At 49.2% G+C, this 24,174-nt stretch overlaps 1 protein-coding gene across 8 annotated transcripts in view; it reads right to left on the bottom strand.

The window, feature by feature from the left end:
- LYRM4 (LYR motif containing 4) overlaps positions 1-24,174 on the bottom strand; it is a 158,278-nt gene that overhangs the window by 131,691 nt on the left and 2,413 nt on the right. The window lies entirely within an intron of this gene.

A 24,174-nucleotide genomic window follows, 5' to 3' on the forward strand; every position in this document is an offset into this window, starting at 1 on the left:
ACACGATCTTACATGTTCGACAATGGAGGAGTTCCCGCGGTGGTTCAGCAGTGAATGAACCTGACGAGGATCCATGGGTTCGATCCCTGACCTCGCTCAGTGGATTAGGGATCCGGTGTTGCTGTGAGCTGTGGTGTAGGTCACAGACGGGGCTCAGGTCTGGTGTTGCTGTGGCTGTGGTGGAGGCCTGCTGGCAGCTTCAGCTCCAATTCGATCCCTAGCCTGGGAACCTCCATATGCCCCAAGTGCAGCCCTAAAAAAGACAAAAATAAATTACTCAAAAAACAAACAAAAAAAAACATTGGGGAAGTGGCTGTATAAATTATGACATTATGTAGCTTTTCAATGAGATGCTTCAGAAACTTTGGGCCCTACATCAGGTATAAAAAGGCGTGTGAGAACTCTGAGTCCCCCCTGCTCCCGGCCCTCTGTTCTCTCCAGATTCGGTCACAGGTGGCAGGCCTCCCACACAGCCTCCCACAGGTAGGTTCATATTAAAACCTCTCCGTGTGCATTTCTCTTCACCAGCAGGGAAGTTCTAAACACTCCATGCGCCTCTAATTCTTGAATGAAAAGGTATCTGAGCAGTGGTTTCCTATCGGTACAAACGAGCTGACCCCAAAGGGCTGTGCAGTGTCCCACCTATGCATGATGTGTGTGACTTAGAATCTGTTTTGTGGGTCCCTCCTTAATGGGCAGTTACGTTGTTTCCAATCTTGCTGTTGCAGTCCACCTTCTTGTTTACTGCAGGCCTCCCGCCTGTGTGTCTGTGGGATCAATTGGAAGCAACGGAACTGTGAGGGCAAAGGATAAGTACATTTGTGATTTTGATAAAACACCGCCAGTGTTCTTTCTAAGAGAGACCAGTGCACACCACCACCAGCAACGCCTAAGTTTCACGGCCTAAGTTTCACGGTCAGCATGTGTCATTGAACTTTCTGATCTCTGCTAACCTAACAGATGAAAAACAGTCTCTCATTTCACTTTTAACATTTTTCTTGTAATGTGTGCTTTACACTCACCTTTTCACGAGTTTAAAGCCATTTGTGTCTCTGTTGAGACCCTTGTTTTTTTTAAGGGCCACACCCTCACCATGTGGAGGTTCCCAGGCTAGGGGTCCAACTGGAGCTGCAGTTGCCCACCTACACCACAGCCACAGCCACACCAAATTGGGCCTCGTCTGTGACCTGCGCCACAGCTCACTACACCACAGCTCACGGCGACGCCAGATCCTTAACCCACCAAGCAGGCCAGGGATCGAACTCACATCCTCATAGATACTAGTCGGGTCCGTCTCCTCTGCCTTTTTGTTGGAGTGATTTGTCCTTTGGATTGATTTTCAGACCTAATTAAGAAGGTGCTATGGAAACTATCCCTTTGGGATGGGTTGCAATGCTCTCCCTGGACCGTCATTTCACTTTACGATGCTTGTGTGTTTTGTCAAGTAGAATGTTCAGTTTTTATGCAGTCAAGTCGATCCCTTTTTAAGTTGTGGTTTCTGATTATACAAAAGTCTTCTCTACTGTAAGATCACAAAAAAATACTCAACCACCTATTCTTGAGAACTTCTATGGTTTATCTTTTAATGTTTAACTCTTTGATCTTTCTAGAATTAATTTTAATGGAATGTGTTTGATATGGAATGTAACTTTACTCTCTAATGTTAAGTTTTCTAAAACGAAGGATATAACTTTACACTCAGGATAATCTCAATTTCATAAAATACAGGTGTAGAAAAACTACAAGGAAATACAGCATGTTAACAATAATTACTTTTAGGAGTTCCCACTGTGGTGCAGCAGGTGAAGGATCTGGTGGTGTCTCTGCTGCAGCTCGGGTCGCTGCTGAGGTGTGGGTTTGATGCCTGGCTCAGCATAGTGGGTTGAGGACCAGGCATCACTGCAGCTGTGGTGTAGGTTGCAGCTGTGGCTTGGATTCGATCCCTGGCCGAGGAACTTCCATGTGACATGGGTGCGGCTGAAAAACAAAAACAACAAACAAAAACCATACTTACTTTTGATCATTGGAATTTATGCCCTCTAAATTATTAAAATAATCATTAATTAAGGATTTAAAAGTGCCTAGTGACATAACACAACCAGTAATTTACCATAAAAAGGAAAAATTAGCAATGGAGAAGGTTTGATTTGTGGGAGAGGCGACTAGGGAGGGAAATACACTGATATAAACACACGCAGCCAGGAGAGACGTACAATTCGGGAAAATCTTCAAGCAGCGCCCCAGGGAAAAGAGGAAGGGGCGGAACAAGAAGTGTTCAGGAGGTAGAAACAAGAGGTTCTCCAAGTTGACTGTGAGGCAGCGATGGACTGACACGGCAGGCGCGTCCTGCAGGATAACAGAAACACGGCTGTGGATGGTCGGTGAGAAGCTCCAAGCTGGCAACAAATCTGAACATCACTGAGCGGGAAGAACGAGGCAAAACCGTGGGGAGTGGATGAGTTTGCTCGGAGGAAAGCAGGAGAAGGGGAAAACGGGAAGAGAAGCGAGGCTGGCATCCAGTATTTAAGAGCAGGCAGAGGAGCAGAGGCAGGAGAGACAGGAGAGAAGGAGGCACACTTTCCACCCAGAGAGGACACGGGAGTGTAACGAGTCCCAGAGAGGAGAAGACGGAACTTCAGCATGGGCCTCCCCACGACAATGCAGTGAACGTAGCAAGGACAAACGTGGGTATGTAACTGCAGATTTCAGGTACAGTTCTACGGTAATTTAAAAAAAGTAACAGTCTCTCAATAAAACCCCCAACTAATAAGTCATGGGAGGAAGGCCAGGGACCACCGCCCCGCAGCAGATGCTCCCTGCAAGCCCAGAGGAAAAAACCCGGGCGCACTTCTGCCCAGGCTGCCTTGCTGGTGCTTAAAAACATTTACGATCTTTAACCCACAATCCATCAAAATGAAACTCTAATCAGCTCTCGCATCTATCCTCATTGCCACTGACATTTTGCTGCAAACAAGCTTTTTCAAAATGTAAACCCATTTATCAAAGTAAAGGCCACCTACAAAACCTGGTCTAGCTGTGGCAGGAAGGCACACAGATCAAGCGGCGCTGAGGGGCCCGCCTCTGTTCCTTGGTTTCAGACGCGGCCGTGCAGACAGCGCAGTGCCCCGCAAGCCGGGAGGGGAGGGCTCGATCCACGGCCCCTCCTGATCTGTTCCTGGACGAAAAGGGGGCCAGAAACACGTCCTTCCCTGTGGGGTCCTGCAAAGCACTCCTGTGAGAGGAAAAACGAGGACAGACCTCAAGTACCAACAGTCCTCACGCCACACGTCCTCTTCTTGGGGGACTGGCCACATTTCCTGCAAAAGCGTCATCAGGCCATCGAGGCCCCAGGTTCAGGGATGGGATTTTCTGGATTCCTCCCCTGCGCCCCCCTCAGTTATGAGAAATGAGCTGGACCTGGTACCTAAACAGCCAACTCAAGCTTTCATTATGTCACAAGGGCTAAAGGTCAGCTTATAGAATATAATTAAAAAGTTTTTCTTTTAAAATTACAGTGTGACCCATAAAGTCATGGACAGTGTAAGACAGGACTTTCAAATGATTAAAATTTGAAGGAAGGAGTTCCTCTCGTGGCTCAGCCATAATGAACCCACTAGGATTCATGAGGACACGGGTTCGATCCCTGGCCATGCTCAGTGGATTGAGGATCCGGTGTTGCCGTGAGCTGCGGTGTAGGTTGCAGATGAGGCTTGGATCGTGTTGCTGTGGTGTGGGCCAGCAGCTACCTAGCCTGGGAACTTCCATATGCCTCGGGTGTGGCCCTAAAAAAAAAAAGACAAAAAAAAAAAAAAAATTGAAGGAGAAAACTATCTATGGTAGAATATTCAATTGATTCTGGATTTTCCACTTTTTTGGGGAAAATAGAGCCCAAACAATAAAATTCCTCTTGGTCATTAAACTCAAATGTTTTCATTAAAATTTCCTATCAGCGCTGCTGAAAAGCAGCCAAATACATGCCCTTTTATTTGCTTCACGCTTTCCTTCTGCCACTAACCACCAACGAGAATAAGTGAGCAAGGAGGGAGCCAGGACAGGGCATGCAGATAAGTCACCGGCCTGTGCTCAATGCGTTACTGGGGATTAATTCAGGAAGCAAAGGAAGCGCGGCGCTCCCGCCTTCCCAGAGTGGGTGAACCAGCAGAAGCTTGCTGGGTTATTCAGAAGGGAAAGCAGTCTGCTTACAAATGCCCCAGGTACACGGTGACCTCATCTGCGAGAAAACCAGAAACCAGGAAGTCGGCAGTAAAGGTCCCGGGACCCAGAATTCAAGGCTGCGAAGGACATCGGTCTTGGTGGGCCTCCTCTGAGTGTCCCGGCTTTGAGGCACAGCAAGGGCCAAGCTGGGTCTCTGCTCCCTCGACCCCAGAACCCTGGCTAGAAGCCAGGGCCGGGGAGGCCCGAGGCTGACTCTACCCTGCCCACTTGGGATTACAGGGCCCTGGCCTCTCTATAGAAATTTCGGCTTTGCTGACGAAATCTGGTGGCCTCTTCCCCTTTAGGGAGCTTTAATTTTGCTCTTCGTAGAAAAGGGGCATCTCTAACATCCTGTCTGGTCTGAAAGTCTATGAATTTAAAAATGAAATTAACCTCTGTAGCTCCTGGGCTGTCACAGGCAGCTTGAGGCATGGAAAACCCTGCCTTACAATAAAGGAAGGAGGGTTATTTTGACCTGGGGGATGTGATGCCTTGAAACAAAGTTTGTTGGCTTGGCTATTTATAATACAAATAACTTGTTATTATGTCTTTCTTTCAAATAGGTCAAGATATTTCCATGTATTACGTAATTTATTCCCATAACACCTCTGTGAATTATCTAGGAGGTGTTTGTGCGTGGAGACTGAATTTTATTTTAAAGAATTTGAAGACTTGAAGACTGAATAAAACGGAGCAAATGTTTGCATTTAGAAATTGGTACTATTTATTGTACAGCCTTCTCCTATTAATACCGACTGAATAATATTAAAATGACACTAGGCATTTATCTACCAAAACAAAACGAAGGATACACAATTGGTCAAACCCAGTAACCAGACCAAAATGGAACCTTCATGATTATTACAAACCTGCCTCTTCTCCTCCTGCCACGGCCTGGTGACGGGAGGCTGGACCATAGGCACCCTACTCCTCTCCCTTTGGGCCCCGGTGTGGCTGAAGGATCCTGGCCACGGGCAGTCCCCATAACTGACCACGTCCACGCTCTTGGCTTAGAGCTCCTGCGCCAAAGGTGTCTGCCTGACCGGACAGCTGAGCTCTTGGAAATTCTCTTAGGATACGGATGCATCTCAGAGGTGGGGGCTCTTGTGGACACTTAAGAGCATCCTTGCTTAGAAGACACACGAGAGGCAAACGTGCAACGTAAGACTGGAGAGCCAAGCGCAGCATCGGCTGACAAAGGCCCTCACTGGATCCTCCCTCCTCCTTTGCTCTTCTTGCTCTGACTGCTGAGGTCCAAGGTGCCAGCCACGATCCCCCTTTGGATGCTGGCCGTAACTGTGAGGACACCAGGTCTAACTGGGAAAATATGGAGTTTACTCCCCACTGCCTGTACTTCAGCACTAAGGACCTCAGGGATCAGAAATCTGCAATGCACTTGCACGCTGAGTGGCACAGAACTGTTGTTTTTTTATTTTGCTTTTTAAGGCCACACGCATGGCATATGGAGGTTCCCAGGCTAGGGATCGAATCAGAGCTGTAGCTGCCAGCTTACGCCACAGCTACAGCCACGCCAGATCCAAGCCTTGTCTGTGACTTACATTGTAGCTCATGGCAACGCCAGATCCTTAACCCACTGAGCAAGGCCAGGGATCGAACTCGTGTTCTCATGGAAACAAGTTGGATTCATTACCACTGAGCCACGACAGGAACTCCAGCAAAGAACTTTTATTGCGTGGACTAAATCCAAGGTCAACCTTTCAATATACATAAACTGCTCAGAGCAAAAAGGTATCTGGCCATATTACTGTGATTCCTCGATCCAACAGCCTCGTCCGGGATCAACAAATGGCATGTTCCCAGTGGGAGTTTATCGTCACTTTAATGCGGAGCAGGCAAACTTCACTGAGTTCCATCTTCTTTGACTACCTATGAAAAAGTTAAAATTTCCCACCCTGCATTAAAAGTCACACAAGTGTGGTAACCTGCACGTAGCAAATACTTAAAAAGAACGCTGTCCATGAATTTACACAGAGGAAAGCCCCACCCGCTCCGCCCTCCTTCAGTCCCCCGAGGTGCGGTCTGGAAGCTCTCTGCACGGATTCTTTCGCCAAGCGCATGTTTCCTAGAAACAAGGAGGTCTCGGGTATGTGATCATCAATGGCAGGCAGAAAATGGGGGACCTGGCGGGTCTGGGGAGGGCTTCCAACAGCCTGGCTGTGCGTAAGAGCCCAAAGCTGGGCAAGTCCCATCAGACACATGGACCAGCATTTCCCAACATGCATCACAAGAAAATACCAGTATTCCCTCTGCAAGAGCCGCAGAGAGTACGAGCACGTTAAGAGGGGAGAAACCCAGGGATGTGAGAAGGCAAAGTCAGGCACCAGATTCCTTCACAGAACTCCCCCACCTCCAATGACACCCAGTGCATTTTAGGAAATGCTCATCTGGACACACTTCTTCTTTTTTTTTTGCCTCTTCTAGGGCTGCACCTGCGGCATATGGAGGTTCCCAGGCTAGGGGTCTGATTGGAGTTGCAGCCGCCGGCCTTTGCTAGAGCCACAGCAATGTGGGATCCGAGCTGCGTCTGCAACCTACACCACAGCTCACGGCAACGCTGGATCCGTAACTCACTGAGCAAGGCCAGTGATGGAACCTGCAACCTCATGGTTCCTAGTCGGATTCGTTAACCACTGAACCACGATGGGAACTCCTGGATACACTTCTACCACCACAGTTCCTTCAAGATCCAGAGGCTGGAGGCTGAGCGCTGTCTACAGACCCCGTCACAGCCGTAACTGAGCCCGCAGGCGTGTCGCACAGCCTGCGCAGCCATACCTGTACCTTCTCTAACCCTCCAGCAACACAGCCCGAGGAGCGCACCGGCGGATCTTAGGTGTACGAGTTTCATTTGTCCCAGCAGAGATGTCCATGTGTTCGTGGCCCCTTGTCCCCAAAGACCCCTACCATCTAGATGCTGTGGCCAAGTCCAGAGCCCAGTCATGAGAAGGAAAGGGATCAAAAAACCCCACCCCCACATATGCCTCTTTGGCACTTGGTTATGCTGAGCTGAAGGCAACTGAGAAACAGCAGATGCAGGAAGGGCTCTTTGTCTCCCTCCTTCCTGCCAAAAGCAGGACATAAATTTTCCACGAGAAAGGTGTCCTCCGGGTTCCAGGAAGGAGAGAGCCCTCTTATCGCCCTTTAGGAGGAGTCTGGGCTGAGTCGAGCCTGCACAAACCACACAAACCCCCGTCTTCCATTCGTTCTCCATGTGTTTCCTCGTCAATTCTAACTCCGTCCTGCCCCAAGATCCAGATCTTTCCTTGGACTAGTCTCTGCTCCAGGAGTTACTACCCTTCATTAAAATGGCATATGAGCCCCCAAGTTCAACTGCTTCTTTGGAGTTTTCACTTTTCTATGATGCGTCTTCCATGTTATATTAAAAATAATAACATGAGATAAAATTCGTCTGTGTTCTCGCCTGTCAATCTTCTGACATTTTAATTTGCAGGTTCTAGGCACAGAGCATACAAGAACAGAGCTACCGTGGTCTTAGCTTAGTGCTCAGGGTTGTGGGCAATTCTGGCTTTGAGAGGACGCTGGTCTGTGCACGTGGAACCGGGTCTTCCTGAGTGGCCTGGGTCAGGCTGGTATTCTATAGCCCTTGCCTCGGCTTGTCCCTTCGCCATAACTAACCATTAACTTTGCACAAAGAAGGGTGGTCAACATTTTGACTGTAATTCAAGCCATATTTCTTAAAACAGCCTGTAGCATATATTTTCCCTTATGATGTTAAAGATAGGTATGATCCCAACAAAATAAAAGCTCTTATTACTCAGAGTTCCCATTGTGGCTCAGTGGGTTAAGGACCTGATGATGTCTCTGTGAGGACACAGGTTCGATCCCTGGCCTTGCTCTGTGGGATAAGGATCTGGCATTGCTGCAAGCTGTGGTGCAGGTGACAGAGGAGGCTTGGATCTGGTATTGCTGTGGCTGTGGTGTAGGCCACAGCTGTAGCTTGGATTCGATCCCTAGGCTGGGAACTTCCATAGATTGCAGGTGAGGGCGTAAAAAAACCAACCAACCAACCAACCAACCAACCAACCAAAAAACTCTCAATACTTAATAAGACTAAATTTAGTCTGCTTTATATTTGAAATATTAATTTTGAGGCAATAGTCACTATTTTAAAATATCCCTCCTGTTTGTATTGACGATCCCTCGATGGAGAAAAGACCTTTGTGAGAGGCGCTTAGGAAGGCCGCTGCTCGTTGGCCGGGTCGCTCACACGCATTTGTCAGGCCCCACACGACGGCGTGAGGTGCTCGGGATCCAAATGGACACCAGCCACGACTTCCCAAAGCCCCTGCTGTTGGGACAGGCTATAAGTCACTACATCTCTAAGCGGGGTTAGAGAAGCAGCGCTTCGAGAGCAGAGGAAGGAGGGGATAACTCAGCTTGGGGGTCTTGTATCTTTTTTTTTTTTTTGTCTTTTTGCCATTTCTTGGGCCGCTCCTGCGGCATATGTTGGTTCCCGGGCTAGGGGTCGAATCGGAGCTGTAGCCACTGGCCTACACCAGAGCCGCAGCAACGCAGGATCTGAGCCACGTCTGCGACCTACACCACAGCTCACGGCAACGCCAGAACCTTGACCCACTGAGCAAGGGCAGGGATCGAACCCGCAACCTCATGGTTCCTAGTCGGATTCGTTAACCACTGCGCCACGACGGGAACTCCCGGGGTCTTGTATCTTTGACGGATGGAAAGAATTTCACCAGAGTGAAACCAGTCTGCTGAGGGAGCCAAGGACACCTGTAGAAGTCAAGATCCTGTGCTTCCACATGGCTGCGAAATGTAAGGCAAAGGAGAGAAAAACACGGCAGGAGGAACAGAGTTTTGGAGGAAGGAGGAGATGGAAAAGGAAGACTGCTTTTTAAAAATATGACGATCTCGGGAGTTCCCGTCGTGGCTCAGTGAAAACAAACCCGACTAGAATCCACGAGGATGCGGGTTTGATCCTTGGCCTCGCTCAGTGGGCTAAGGATCCAGTGTGGCCATGAGCTGCGGTGTAGGTCGCAGACACGGCTGGGATTCTGCGTTGCTATGGCTGTGGTGTAGGTCTGGGACACTCCATACATCATGGGTGTGGCATCTCGACACGGTGGAATTCTCTGGTAATATTTAGCTGTGAGATTAAGGGTGAAAGAAGGTACTGAGGAGAGAGCTGTAGTTTCAGCATAGAGCTCACAGCGGAATTCAGCTTCCTCTAAAGAGCAGGTCGCCTCCTGAGCCACCTCCTAGCCTCTGGGCCCCCGGGGAGCACGGCTGCCCCACCCCCCAAGCCCAGACCTCGTCCCCTGCTGCGTCCCCACAGGCCACATTACACTCTGCACACACTAGATGCTCTATTATAACTACTGCTGAACTGAAGGGTTTAGTTAGGAAACAAGGAAACAAAATCTCCCACGCAAACCTAGGACCCAATGATAAATGCTAAGATTTCTATTCCAATGGGAATAAGAATTCAATGACATTTAGGCACAAGAATTATATAAATAGACTAAAATGATAGTTATGAATTTTTTCAGTCTACCAAGCAATTTCGGGTATTTTAACCTTTCACTTGTCTTTATTATTCATGTAATAAACACTACAGCAAATTATTAATATCAGACAGTTCTGGAAAGAATTTACATACATCTCCAGTTACCAGCCTGTTATATTCCAGCATTTACTATGTCGGGCATAAGTTCTTTGAACACACAGCTGATCATCCAAAGTTTACTCCCGCAAACATTAAATACCTTCAGATACTTGAGACAGAAAAACAGCCTGGCTGTGTTAGTCTTAAAAACGCCGTTCAAGGCCTATTCTTTTACCTCTGTGTCCAAGCTTGCTTGGTTACAAAGCAGTTTCATCAGGAAAAAAAAAAAAAATGTTGACCGACTGGAAGAAATTGGAAGTGGACAGTGTTCTCACCAGTTTTGGGGTGACCAACGTACACAGAACGTCCGGGCTTGGAAGAAGAGCAAGGCCAGCAGTGAGCTCAATGCTGACCTCTGCCTCTCCCAGGGAGGCTACGCCAGAACCGGGCCGCTCTGAGAAGAGCAAGATGCAGCGAAATCTCTCCTTGGGCCACTCTCTCCTCAACGCAGGCACTGAGGTCTTAACGGACGCAGTGGTCTTAACAGATAATGGTGCTGAGCTCAAGATGCTACTTGAAAAAGTAGCTTTAGGTAAAATTTTCTGAATCCAAAGTCGTAATTTTGGGCACATGTTAAGGGGCTCAGAGTTCAAACTAATAAACTCAGCTCAGAATAAACTAATTTAGTTATACCCAGGGGTTCATTTTATAACAGATTTACTTGAGAGTCTCATCTGAGTTACTCTAAACAGATGGCCCATTATAACAGCCCCTCAAAAAGCCTCCATGGTATAGAACTGGAGGCCTGACGCCCTGGAGTGGCGCCCACATCCTCAGGGGCCCGGGGCAGAGCCTTCCTTTCTGCTCAGCCTAGATCTTACCCAGGAGGATAACTTCAGACCCACCGCTATTCAAAACAAATCCACACTCAGAAACTCTTCCTGGAGGACTGACGGAAAAGGCAAGCTCTCTATCTATCTATTCCTCTAGAAACTCTACACCAGGGACCTGCAATCTTGGTCTCTTGCAGAATTGTTTTATCTGCTGTGAGCTTGTGCCCTAAGCCAGCACTATGAGATGAAACTGCCCTTTGAAACTAGGTTTATGAAATTTATGCTAAGAATGTGGCCCGCGTACCGAGCCATGAGATGACTTCCTTGGGTTTTAGAAAGACCTGTATTTCTAAGCATGCGGCTGCTTTTCTGTCACAACGCTGTCTTGACTCATGAAACCACGACGGTCCTCTCCTGCACGGGCCGCTGAGAGGCTCGGAGTCGGACCTGAGGCTGCACCGCGGCGCCAAATGTTCAGTCCGCCAAGGATGCAGCTTGCTTGCCAACCTCATTCCAGGTCTCATTTTGGTTTCCTTCCCTTATTTTCCTGATTTGCTCACTTAAAACACACACAATGCGGATTTATTGGTTAAAAACCCATTAAAATGAGTTAAGAATAAAATTAAATGCAGTTTACTGTCAATGAGAAAAGGGATGGGGTTCCAAAATTTCTTTTTTTTTTGTCTTTGCTATTTCTTTGGGCCACTCCCGGGGCATATGGAGGTTCCCAGGCTAGGGGTCTAATTAGAGCTGTAGCCACTGGCCTACGCCAGAGCCACAGCAACGCGGGATCCAAGCCAAGTCTGCAACCTACATTACACCACAGAGCACGGCAACGCCAGATCCTTAACCCACTGTGCAAGGGCAGGGATCAAACCCGCAACCTCATGGTTCCTAGTCGGATTCGTTAACCACTGCGCCACGATGGGAACTCCCCAAATTTCTTATTTATTGAGGATTTGCAACAACAGTGCTAAAAGACAGTAAGGTCCCGAGGCTGGCACAAGGAAATTTAATTTAACCACAATCTAGCAAAATGATTGTCTTAAGAGAAGCTACTCTTACTTGAGACAGCTTCTGGGGCTGATTCCATATCCATGCTAAAAAAGAAATTTTTATTAGAGGATTTGTACATAAAAGACATCACTGATTGCCCAAACTTATATAGGCACAAGATACCTAAGTCAGCTAACAAATTCATGTGCCTTTAAATAAGATAAAGTCCAAGGGTCTTGCAAATAATCCATATTTTATGCAGTCAGGTTCACTCATTCTTTTTTCCTTAATAAACAAATAACTAAAGGTAATTTAATTCTGTGAGAGTAGTGAATTGAATACAGATCTTTGAAGAACAATAAAATGTTAATTTTATGATCCTATTTATTTTGCTAAAGCTTCAACATGATAAGAAGCAAATGCAAATTTTGACTCAGGGTCAATTTGTAATATTCCCAGCAGCAGAAAACTCATCTATTTGAAAAACCAAATTTCACAAGCAAATTGAACATATTTCATTCAGATAAACATAATAACGTCTTGGACATCGTTACACACAGTCCTAGACTACAGCCTGTATTCATTTGACTTCTACCCAGCCAAAGTTTCTTGCCAAATTTGTGTCTAAAGGAAGAGTTCTGCTTCTGTTAACCCTTTGTGCTACTTTTAAACACTGCCTTCAGAGAGTGCTGCAATCCAATTTAGGAAAACATTCTGGTGGTGACCTGACAGATGCCTGGTAGAGCGAAGAAGCGAAGGCACAGAACAGCAGAAGTCTGTCCTAAAACCCAACAAACGCTGGAGAGGGCCAGCAAAGCAATCGCTGTGGGGACAAAGTCTTCCAGGTAAGAGAAATACAGGAGACAATGCCTGGGCAAGGTGACCCATGACCAGGTAAAGGAAGGAGCAAAGCGAGTCCCAGCGTGAGAGCTGAGCATGCGCACAAGATGCAGGAAAGCAGCAGGCGCATTTGCCGGGAGGGATGCAGACATTTACTTCAGACCGGCTCAGTTTGGTGGCACAGCCAGGACGTGAAGGAGGCCCTGGGGAGGAAGGAGCAGGTGGAGCAGGTGGAGGGCCGAGCAGGTGGAGGGTGGCAAAGGCGTGAGAAGGCCAGGCTGTGCTAAGGGACCTCCCACCTGGAAGGAAGTGGGCAGCGGCATCAGCACGTGGGCGGGGGGCAGGAGCCAGTGGTGCCCTGCATGGCAGGAGCGAAAGGGGGAGGAGACACTCATGCCCAACTCGGAAGACACTCCAAGTGGGCCCAAGCTGGAGAACTGGACTGGAGGGAAGGAGCCGGGAGCCAGCAGCGAGTGGGCGGGCCCATCCTGCAGAGGCGCGACTGTCGGCAGCGCACACCGCTCTTCTCCAGGGTTACAGGCGCTCAGTTCCGTCCTGCAGTACAGGCCCTGAGCGCCCACCCTGGCCGTCCACGAGGAACAGCAGAGATGGGGGGCGGGAGGGTGCAGAACCGGGGCAGCAGCGGATGGAAGCGCCGGAGGGGGGCGGGGAGCCCAGGGCGGCCGCCACCTCCACACAGGGGGAAGCCGGGGCCCCAGCGTGGTGTCCGTCCCCAGGGTGAGTGGGGCCATAAAGCGGCCTCGGGAGCCATGAGAAGCAGCCTCGCCCGCACTCCACGGTGGAAAGCCGGCCTCTGACACAGCAGCCCTGCCCAGGGTCCCGGATGTGCGTTATTAGTCCGGGTTATTCTGATAAAACCCCATCTTTCCTTCCTTTCTCTCTATGGTACCACCTTGCAGAAATACTATTTTTCATTAACACCATTCCCGCCCTTCTGCTGATATGTTGGAATATGGCATGTATTCAAATTAATTTCTTTTTTTGTCGGCTGTGCCTGAGGCATACAGAAGTTCTCAGGCCAGGGATCAAACCTGCACCAACCACAGCAGCGACCCTGGCTGCTGCAGTGGTAACGCCGGGAGCTTAACCCGCTGGGCCACAAGAGAACTCCAAAATTAATTTATTTTCAATGGATCAGCTGGCACTGTTAGTGATAACACTGCCTCCGGGTATATATATACAAACCAAAACACTTAAGAAGCCCAAGGCGGACCATCGGCTAGGAGCAGCAAGTGCTGAAGCACCAGCTGTGCCAAGGCTGCGCCCCCTGTTGTGAGTGGCCTGCGAGCTGGGCAGAGGGGAGGCTCTCCGGAGCCCAGAGCACCCTGGGCAAGTTCTCAGTGGCTGCCACCTCCCCAGATGGAGCTGTCCCCTCTTGGGCCGGCACTGCCCAGTGTGGGTTCCAGCTCAGAGAGCTGACACCAGAGCACCCAGCCCACGTTCCTGTGAAGAAGCCCACCCACAGGCCCGCGCCTTCGGGCAGTCGCAGGTGGCGGTAGAGGGCTGCCTGCCCGGAGCACAGAAACCCAGAGACTGACCGCTACACCCCTGAGCGCTGGAGTCTCAAGTGACAGCAGCCCTGCCCACGTGGGGAGGGAGGGGGCCTGTGTGGAGGCGGAGTGGATCTGGGACCCCGGGTGAGCAGGGCCTGTGAGCTCGGTCCCTGCCAGAAGGCGTCCCATCAGCGTCCACTCTCACGGGGTTCGGCGCCGGCAGCGCTCCCCTTTCCGGAGGGTTTGAGGGTTGGGGCTGAGGCTGTAAGTTGCACGATACGCGGTGCTCACCAGCTCAGTGTCTCCACGGGCTTAGCCGTCCGCCTGCTCAAAGTCCGGGAAGCAAAGATACAGAACACTGAACTTGGGTGCACAGCGGCCGCTCAGGGAAGACTCTGGAATCAGTGAGTGAGATACAGCCCACGATGGAGGCCAGTGGATTTTTCTGGCTCTCGTCTGGCTGCAAGCAATTATGCTGTCCGTGAAGTTACCTTTTTGCTTAGTTAAGAGCTGCTTCTGCTCATGGACGGGCTTCTGGTGAAAACACCACCACTCTCGGGGATTGGGCGAAAATAGCTGCATTTAGTCTCCAAACACGGGCAGGCACAGAGCAACGTAGGAAGGCATTAAATGGACAATTATGCTACAGAGTAATTTTTTTCTTTTTTGTCTTTTTAGGGCCACACCCACGGCATATGGAGGTTCCCTGGCTAGGGGTCTATTTGGAGCTGTTGCTGCAGGCCATTGCCAGAGCCACAGCAATGCCAGATCTGAGCCATGTCTGCGACCTACACCACAGCTCACGGCAACGCCAGATCCTTAACCCACTGGGTGAGGCCAGGGATCAAATCTGCAACCTCATGGTTCCTAGTTGGATTCGTTTCCACTGCACCACGACGGGAACTCCTACAGAGTAATACTTATAATGAATTGATCATTACAGTAAGTTTGAATAAACTAGGCCAAAGGGGGGGTATTAAATCTATTCAAAAATTACAAAAGATAAATCTAAGGCTAAAATATGCACTAATGACATCCAATCAGAGTAGGAGCCAACTAGTAACTAAATAATTACTCTGAGAACAGATACAGTCAACTAACTGAACAGTGATGACTCAATAACTGGCAAAATAACATTAACATATGAAAGATACATAATTGAAGGAGAGTGAGATAACATACTTTACGTTATCTCAGTGTATTGCAGATTAAGTTAACTAACACCCAGGGCCAAAGAGTTGTTTTAAAATCGAGCCTGAGTGGTCCAGATGCTCTCCTGAAGTGACATCGCTGCACCAAAGGCGCTCAGAGAAGGACTTCCTCAGAGCCAGGAGGCAGGGTCCCTGAAGGCCATGCCTCATTTGGGACGACTTCTTCCAGTTCGTCTCCGGACCCAAGGTCAAGCCATTCTCTCTCATCCGAGGCATCCCGCCGACCACTCAGAGCAGCCGAACTTCCCCGTCCACCTCGGGGCCATCCCTCCTCTCCTCTTCCGTCACCATTGCTGCAGCCAGCTCATCAGCGTCACTTCCCCAAGCCCAACAAGGCCGTCACTCTAACTGGCTCGCATCTCTTTAGTCTCCTCCCGCTTGGGGCGATCTAGCTAAAAGATGTTCTCTGTAGTTCTGCTTAAACCCCTGCATGGCTTCCCACCGTACCTGGCATCCTGGCACGGCGCATGAGGCTCTCTGTCTCTGAGGTCCCGGCTACCTCATCACATGTCCTCATCTGCTCCCGTCTCCCAGCTGGGACACCAAGCTGCAGGTGGCTCCTCTCACGCAACATCGAACACACTGGTTTTTTGTATCCACCTCCTCTGCTTCTCCAACGAATCCTTGCAGAATCTTTCTAGCCCAGGTCGGCTACCACTGCTTTCTCAACCTCAGTGCTCTTCAGGGTCGGCCCTGCCACCTCTCCTATCTGCCCCTGAATCTGGCTGTTCGTTCTCCATCAGGGCCCTTCGAGAGCAAAAGGGTGCTGTGGAATCCTCAGTGGGTCTATTACGCTGTGCACTGACCCACAAGGAAGCAGATCGCATTCTCTTTGCCTCTGTATTTGCAGCAAGGAGCACAGGACTGTAATGCAGGATGAATGAAGACCCACACCGACCTCACCGTAGGAAACCACACATGACAGTTCCTCGGAATGCTAGTAAATACTTGGCATAGAATGTGGTCCAACAAGGGTAATGGAGTGCGTTCCATGACTGCTGGCCACTACAAATTTAAAACATTCGGCAGTTGGTCCACCGGCATGAGAGATAAGTGTGTAGTAAATAGTTGGCTTGCATCTGCCCGAGGGTCTCTGGAGTACCTCCTGCATATGCCAAACATTCGGCCAAAGTTGGACAACTTGAGCATTCTCGATTTACGGATGACGTATCAGGAAACAAATGCACCAAGGTTGCAGAGCTGGTAGCTCGCTGACCTCAAACCAAGGTTTCTTGAGGCAAAGGCCAGGAATCTTTCTAAATCAAGATCGCCTTGCTTGGAGTTCTCTTGTGGCTCGGTGGATTAAGGATCTGGCACTGTCACTGCAGCAGCCTGGGTCATTGCTGTGGCGGGGATCTGATCCCTGGCCTGGGAGCTTCCATATGCCACGGCACAGTCAAAAAAAAAAAAAAAAACAAAAAAAAACAAAAAAAAAAAACCAAAACCAAAAACCCTTGCCTTGCTCTTGATTCTCATTCCTAATACTGAAAACAATCCTTGGGCAGATCAGTTCCGGACTCCCAGTATTAGGCAGAGAAAGGAGGAGGAAAAGAAAACAAAGGCAACGTGCCAGCATCAGGTCATGTAACTTTCACTTAACCTTGATTTTCACTAAGGATCAGTTGTGTGAGCTGTTGGCTTTTAATCCCAAACTATCTGTTAAGAATCTTATTCTTTCAAACAGAATTCCAACAGTGAATTGCTATGAAGCCAAAGAGATAACCAGACTGTCAGTGATACATTATTATGTCTCAACCTTGGTCAATTTTTCTTTTTGGCCACACGTACGGCACGCGGAAGCTCCTGGGCTGGGGTCGAACCTGCATCATAGCTGTAACCAGAGCTGCTGCAATGACAACGCCAGATCCTTAACCCTGAGCCACAAGGAACTCCTCAACTTTGGCAATTTTATGTTGTGAACCACACGGGAAGTCCAACTTTGGCAATTTTAAATCCGCTTCTTAAATAGGGAAGGTGGAGATGAGCAGCGGGAACCCTATCCAAGTCCTTCCTATTATTAATCCAGACAAAAGCCAGGAGGAAGGACCCGCCTTAATTTGGCCAACTCTTGCTAAATCTAGAAATTCACATCTTGGTTCACGTAATTTATCTAATTTTATCACTTTAGTTTCTGAAGGTTAGAATTTTCCTAAGTTAGCTAGGTGCCAGATACTTGAAAAAGTAAATATGTAAAAATGTACTGCCTGATTTTGCTTTTTTTTTTTTTTTTTTAGGGCCATGCTGGAGGTATGGAAGTTCTCAGGCCAGGGGTCTTAATTGGAGCTACAGCTGCCGGCCTACGCCACAGCCACAGCAACCTGTGATCCGAGCTGCGTCTGTGACTTACACCGAAGCTCATGGCAACACTGGATCCCTGACCTACTGAGCAAGGCCAGGGATCGAACCCGCATCCTCGTGGACACTAGTTGGATTCATTTCCGGTGCACCACAAGGGGAAGTCCCCAAATCTACCACCTGGTGAAGAGGGATTCAGGGTGTCAGGAAAAGTGTCAGAGAGGAGAAGGAACAGTCCCTTTCAGCCACAACAAAGCATGCACAGGGCTACTGAAGGGAGGCCTTTGCAAGCAAGCAACCTCCTAGAAGGCAGGTTCCAAACAGAATGATTTACAAGGATAGTCTGCATTAATAAAAGGATTACCCTCCTGCAACACAGAGTAATTTAAAGACAACCTAAGGAAGACCTATGGATTTATAATCGCAGCCTCTGGTCGAACTTTACACCTCGCTTTGCTATGTTCCCGACCTTTATTTTCTCTCTGCTCTGATTCTCTCATTTATTATTTTTAAATTAGAACAGTTATTTCATATTATTGCTTTTTTTTGTCTTTTTGTCTTTTCTAGGGCTACACCCATGGCATATAGATGTTCCCAGACTAGGGGTCTAATTGAAGCTGTAGCTGCTGGCCGACACCACAGCCACAGCAATGCAGGATCCGAGCCACATCTGCAACCTACACCACAGCTCACGGCAACGCCAGATCCCTAACCCACTGTGCAAGGGCAGGGATCAAACCTGCAACCTCATGGTACCTAGTCAGACTTGTTAACCATTGAGCCATACGGGAACTCCTACTGCATTTTACTGTATGTATTCTTACAGGTTTTTAAAATGCTTCTGGGACTAAGGTGAGATATAAATAGGATACGTGCAATTTGGAAACTCTTGTAAACTAAACTCAATAAATCAGCAATGACATTCCTCTAATAATTTTTTTAACAGTTCTCTCCAAATTTAGGCTGCTGAATATCTTGTATTCTTCTCTAAGTTAACCACACATTTTTTACTTATTTTTCAAAACCATTATCACTCATCACTACAGAACTTAACAGCCACAGGAGAAAAAAAATTGGGGGGAGGGGATTCCAAGCATCATTAATGATAATAATCCACCCTTCAAAAGGCTACGGAAATGCTTTTCTTCGGCACAAGTAAGCTGCCTCTGCGGGGGAAGGGACCAGGAAGCGCCACAGGCCAGCTATGAGCCCACTGGTGTAAATTCACGACACACTGATGACTTAATTTGGGAAGAACTGAGGAAACTGAACAGTAGTCCTTTTCTCTTTTATTCTTCCTCACCTGCTCTGTGTTCTTGCACAGACTGCAATAAAAAAGTTCCAGCAATTGTCACAGAGAAGTATGATTTGTTCCATATTTTAGAGTGGGCAAAACTTATTTGGCTGCTTATTACAGAATTCTATGGCTTCTCTGAATCCTCACATTATAAACAAGGATTTTATGACTTAAAAAGAGGGAAAACTGTTTACTGGGGCGGGAAAAGTCCTAATGATCTTGCTGTTGAGAAGGCCAGGCAACCAAATGAAGCCTTTTATGCTCCCAGCCCGAGAGGTGTCGCAGGTGACGTCTGTGCGGCTCTGAACTGGGTCCAGGGATAAAAGGTGAAAGAGAGCGGAGGATGGGATTCCTCACACACCAGCAACCTGTGCTTAAAGGCGGATTCGAGTCTGAGAACAAAGCAAAGATTTTCCTGATGGGGACGCTGGAGTGACATGTATTAAGATGAAAAATATATTTAAGGATTTTACGTTTCTAAAGGAGAAGAGACATACAAGGTTACAACTGAAGTGAAAGTTGGGGCTAGAGGATTGCACCCATCACCCCAGTGTGCTTTTTATAGTATCCGTGCACTGCCACGACATGTGACAAACACATCACGATAAGTGCCCCGTGCTGCTACGTCCGCAGCTGTGCACTGCTGGGGCAGTGTGTGCGACCCTGGCGAGTCCCTCCAGCTGTCCTGTGTCTACACTGCACATGCCCACCACGCTACAATCTTGTCCCAGCAGGGCCACCTTGTGTTTGTCTTCCAGCCATCCCAGGCCCTAGTGCCACGGCTTCTCAAGAAATACTAGGCATAAGCTGCTTTATCTGTTCTGGCGTGAAGGAATAGCTGGCAGGTAGGTTTCCTGCACAGCTGTCCTGCTGCAGAAAGGGACAGGTGCTCGGTGTCGATGCCACTCATCCTCGCCTTCATGCTCATCAGCGGGACACGGGGCAGAAGAGGTAGCCGGTGTGCAAAGACCTGCAAGAGTGAACACAGGAATACGCCTCTGCCAATTCCTGCCTTCTCCACAAGGTCATGGTTGCAGGTCCTTAGCTTCCAGTTCAAAAAGAGAGCAGACTTCTAACCTGGGGTTATTGTTCAGTCCATTCACTAGACTGCAATCAAAGACTTCAATGATGCTGCACTCAGTGGTGAAGGACCTGCAGTAACTGGGAGCTGACATTGACCAAGAGTAACCTAATCAGTCCTGAAACCAGAGGTGCTGCAGCTGTAAAGGGAAACTGCGAAAATAAGTATCTTTGGGTGGATGTTTCTAAAACTTCGGGAGGCCGTATCCGAGGATGCGAGGGATGCAGGAGGTCTCTACTGGAGAGTGTGGAGTTGCGGAAAAGCAGCGCCCGGGCGCTTTCCAATTCCGCTCCTGCTGTTCTGCTGTTCACCAGCTGCGAGCCCTCACCCCCTGCTTGCTTTCTGTGCCTCCTGCTTCTCAGACCCGGTTCCCTACCTGCGGGCTATAGCACCAGCGCGGGGGGTCGCCGGGATGCGGCTCCCATCCGAGGCTGCGCCACCATCACCTGCACCTATTCCCCTCCCCGAGGCCTTGTTGTGCGCGTGCGCCCTCCACCTGCATCCACGCAGATGCCGGCGGCCCCAGCAGTCACCCCCGGCGCTTTCCTCTTGCCACCTTGCTCTGCAGGCGAGATGAGCTCTGCCCTAACTGCCCAGCCACCAGCCCAGCTTGTGGTAGAATAGTATGAGTTCTGCTCAGTGGACATAACCGCAAGTCTGCTGGAAAGCGTCCCTTTCCTTATGAAAAGAAAGCCCGTCCATGGCCCAGTGGGGCTGCTCTTCCTTGTCTTGCCTTGAATAAGGACAGGCTCTTTGGAGCTTTAACAGCCATTTGCAACCATCAGGCATAAGCATGGGAGAAAAACTGAGACTCAAGACACCCTGACATCAGGCAGTGGCTGATCCAGCTCGGCAGCCTCGCGACTCAAGACCGTTTCCAGGTGGGGAGAATAACCTCCACTTCCGGAAGCACCAGGAAAAGGTCTGTCACCGCAGCCAAAAGCATCCTACTTTCAGGGAGCTCCCTCCGCCCTCCCACACACACTGCTGATGCTGCTCAGCCATTCGACGGGGGACTGAGGAGCTCGGACACGCCACTGGGCACGCATTCGGGCGTGTTACCTTTGCCTTTCCACACGTTTTACAATAATACACGTTTTTAACCAGTAGGAGGGAATGGCTGATAAAAATGACCTCTCAGTACAATTTCCTCCTGCTTTTCAACAGCAAATGTGTATAAGCACAGAGGAGGTAGGCAGTATGCTAGGTGCTAGGGGTGCAGAGGTAAGACAGAATTTCTGCCTTCGAGGGACAAAGGTCAGAGAGACAAGAAAACCAACAACTCGAATGTCATGATACGTGTAATACACACATGGACGCCCCACATCCGCTCATCTCCCGCTTTATCCGGACACGGGCCGTCAGGCCTGGCACCATCACTTCGACTTCGCATCCTCGGACCTTCCAACTTAACCTCACCTCCTTCCCGAGGAAAAAGGGAGCGTTCTTCCCCCTGAAGCAACAAGCCCGCCCCCTGTGCCCGCAGTGCGTGGGCCTCACTCCTCTGCAGCAATGCTCTTCCTGTGACCCACATGCCTGGACCCGGGCTCCCTGGTGGCGGCATCTACACTCTCCAGGCGGTTTACTTCCTTCTGGTTCACTTCCCAGCCCCCAGCCCCTGGTTCTGCCGTACCCACTTCACTGAGGCTGCGCTGGCAAAGGTCGCCAGAGATCCCTTGGGTGCCAACTGCAGGGCACACTCTGCCCTCTTCGTTTACCCGACTCTGCTAAAGCAAAGTGGCCTGCTGCTCCAGGACCTTCCCGAACATGCCACCAGCGGGACCTGTGACGCTGCTCTTTGCCTGCCCTCTTCCTGCTTCTCAGACACTGTGGCAGTCATCCAAGTGCCGCCCAGGGACCACAGTCAGGGGAAAACAAAGATTTTTTTTATCCTCCCAAGGAGCCATCTGCCTTTTTCAGCCTCATTTTCAAGTAAGTGCACAGAGGAATTTCCCAGAGGCTAGGCGGCGCGTGATACAGCGAGCGACCGGTTTAGGCAGAAACAAACGCAAGAATTCAGGTATCTTCCATTAAGCCAGACACTAAAGAGATGTGCAAAAATGCCAAACAATGTCACTCTCATCACTGGTTTTTTTTTGGTGGGGGTGGGGGGAGAAAAATGGTTTTTCTTCATAAAGATGTTATTTATGTTGCTTAAAAACAGGTGCTTAAAAATGTTTTCCTTTGATTCCTAATATGATAAGTGTTGATAAGGATGCCCCACACAACAAGGCTTCCAGGGCCCTCGGTGACCCTTAGGGAGGTGAAAGCGTCCTGACCTGGGAGCCACGTCTAGACCGTGTCTCCCTGGCCTCCTCCTTCGGGGATTCTGTTCAGCCAGCACCGCAGATGCTGAGGTGCTCTAGAACCGTGTCCTCAGCCCACTACTTTTCTCACCATAAACCAGCATCTCTCAGTCGTGGCATGACTGACACTGCAGGCCAGACACTTCTTTTCCTGGGGGGACTGTCCTGCTTTTGCAGTGTCCCTGGCCTCTAATTACCAGATGCTGGCGGAATCCTTCCATCCAAGTCGTGACAACAAAAGTATCTCCAGACACTGTCAAATAAAATTGCCCTAAATTCTCTTCCTGGGAATGTTAACTAATATGAAGATCTTTATTCCACTTATGGTACTAATTCTATCTACTGAGTGCCTCCTCCGTGCCAGGCATGATTCTAAGTGCTTGATACACATTCATCACTTGAACCTCACCCCCGTGGAATAGATAAATCATTACCTCCATTTTACAGATTAAGAAACGGAAGAACAGAAAGGCAAAGCGACTTGCCCAGGACCACACAGCGAGTGCATGGTGATGACAACTCTGGCCCCGAACGCGCCTCTGAGCTTTAGACTCCTGGGAATAACTGCCTCTACTGGGGACCCGAGGTGACACTCACTCAAGATGCTCCATTTTCTCCAAAAAACAAACTCTAAACTCTTCTCTCCACAAGACTAGCTATTCGTGTGTTTCTTAAGTCAGTTAATGGTACAACCTTTACACTTAACCTCCGTGCCTCCGTTTACCTGGTAACCTTGACATCGTTCTAGACCCTGCTTAGGTTTTCTTCTTTAGTCCCGAACCCAGTCATTCATTGAGGTTGAAGAGTTTTACCTTCTCAGTCAGTAATCAGAGATATCTTTCTTGGAGTTCCTGTCTTGGTGCAGTGGTTAACGAATCTGACTAGGAACCATCAGGTGGCAGGTTTGATCCCTGCCCTTGCTAAGTGGGTTGAGGATCCGGCGTCACTGTGAGCTGTGGTGTAGGTCGCAGACGTGGCTCAGATCCCGCGTTGCTGTGGCTGTGGTGTAGGCCGGTGGCTACAGCTCCGATAAGACCCCTACCCTGGAAAAGGCAAAAATACAAAAAAAAAAAAAAAGAAAAAAAAAGATATCTTTCTTCTCTAGCCCTCTACGCTACTCCTGCTCTCGCCTCAGCTGTTGTCACCTGCCCTCCTTTGGGGCCCTCGTGTCCCGTCCTCATGATGACCTTCTCTGCTGCTGCCAATTTACGGCTTCGAGTTCTTTACTGGCTGCCTCTCAGCTGAGCACGGGGTCTCGGTTCCTTAGCGTGGCCCTTCCGTGGCCCTTTCCAACCTGGCTCTTGCCTTCTGTCGCCCTGAATCCTGCAGAAGTCTCCAGCAGGATGTCCCCTGAGCAGGCTGCCACTTCCTGCTTCAGGTCCAGGGCTGTCTTCTGGGAAGTGCTGAGTCAACCCCATGCCTGCCTGTCACATCACTCAGCACAGTGTGCAAAAAGGATTTCTACAATTGGGTCCCACAGAGGTCTGTGAAAAACAAAAAGCTACTCATGGTGGGGGCCTTGCTGAGCCCAACGCTCTCCCCTTGCCACCTCCAGGGTCTGCAATGGCTCCGGGCAAAGTAGTCTGGGAAGGATTTCGAGAGCTCTGAAGTAAGAGAGCACGTGTTGACGGGACCTGTTTGGATGGGGCTGAGGAATGTGGAGTACAGAGAATCAGGAAAGCCTTCTTCCCAAGGTTACATTGAGTTGAATCTCAAAGGAGGCAGAGGAACCGAAGATAAGGATGAAAAGGACACAGGCCAGAGGAGTGGGGGGGGGGCTTGGAAATCCACAAGATGCCTTAATACAAAAGAGCGACATCCTTTATCGCAAACCTATTATCTAGGGAGATAATTCCTCAGGGCCGAGGTTTGTGATTCCAGGAGATGGTGTAAAATGATCACCAGAGTCCTCTGGAATCAAACATCTGCATGTGGATGATAAAATGAGCTCAAAAGGATTCACTCAAAGCGTAGTCCGTCA

The sequence above is a fragment of the Sus scrofa genome, chromosome 7, assembly GCF_000003025.6.
Source record: "Sus scrofa isolate TJ Tabasco breed Duroc chromosome 7, Sscrofa11.1, whole genome shotgun sequence".
Classification (NCBI taxonomy): Eukaryota; Metazoa; Chordata; class Mammalia; order Artiodactyla; family Suidae; genus Sus; species Sus scrofa.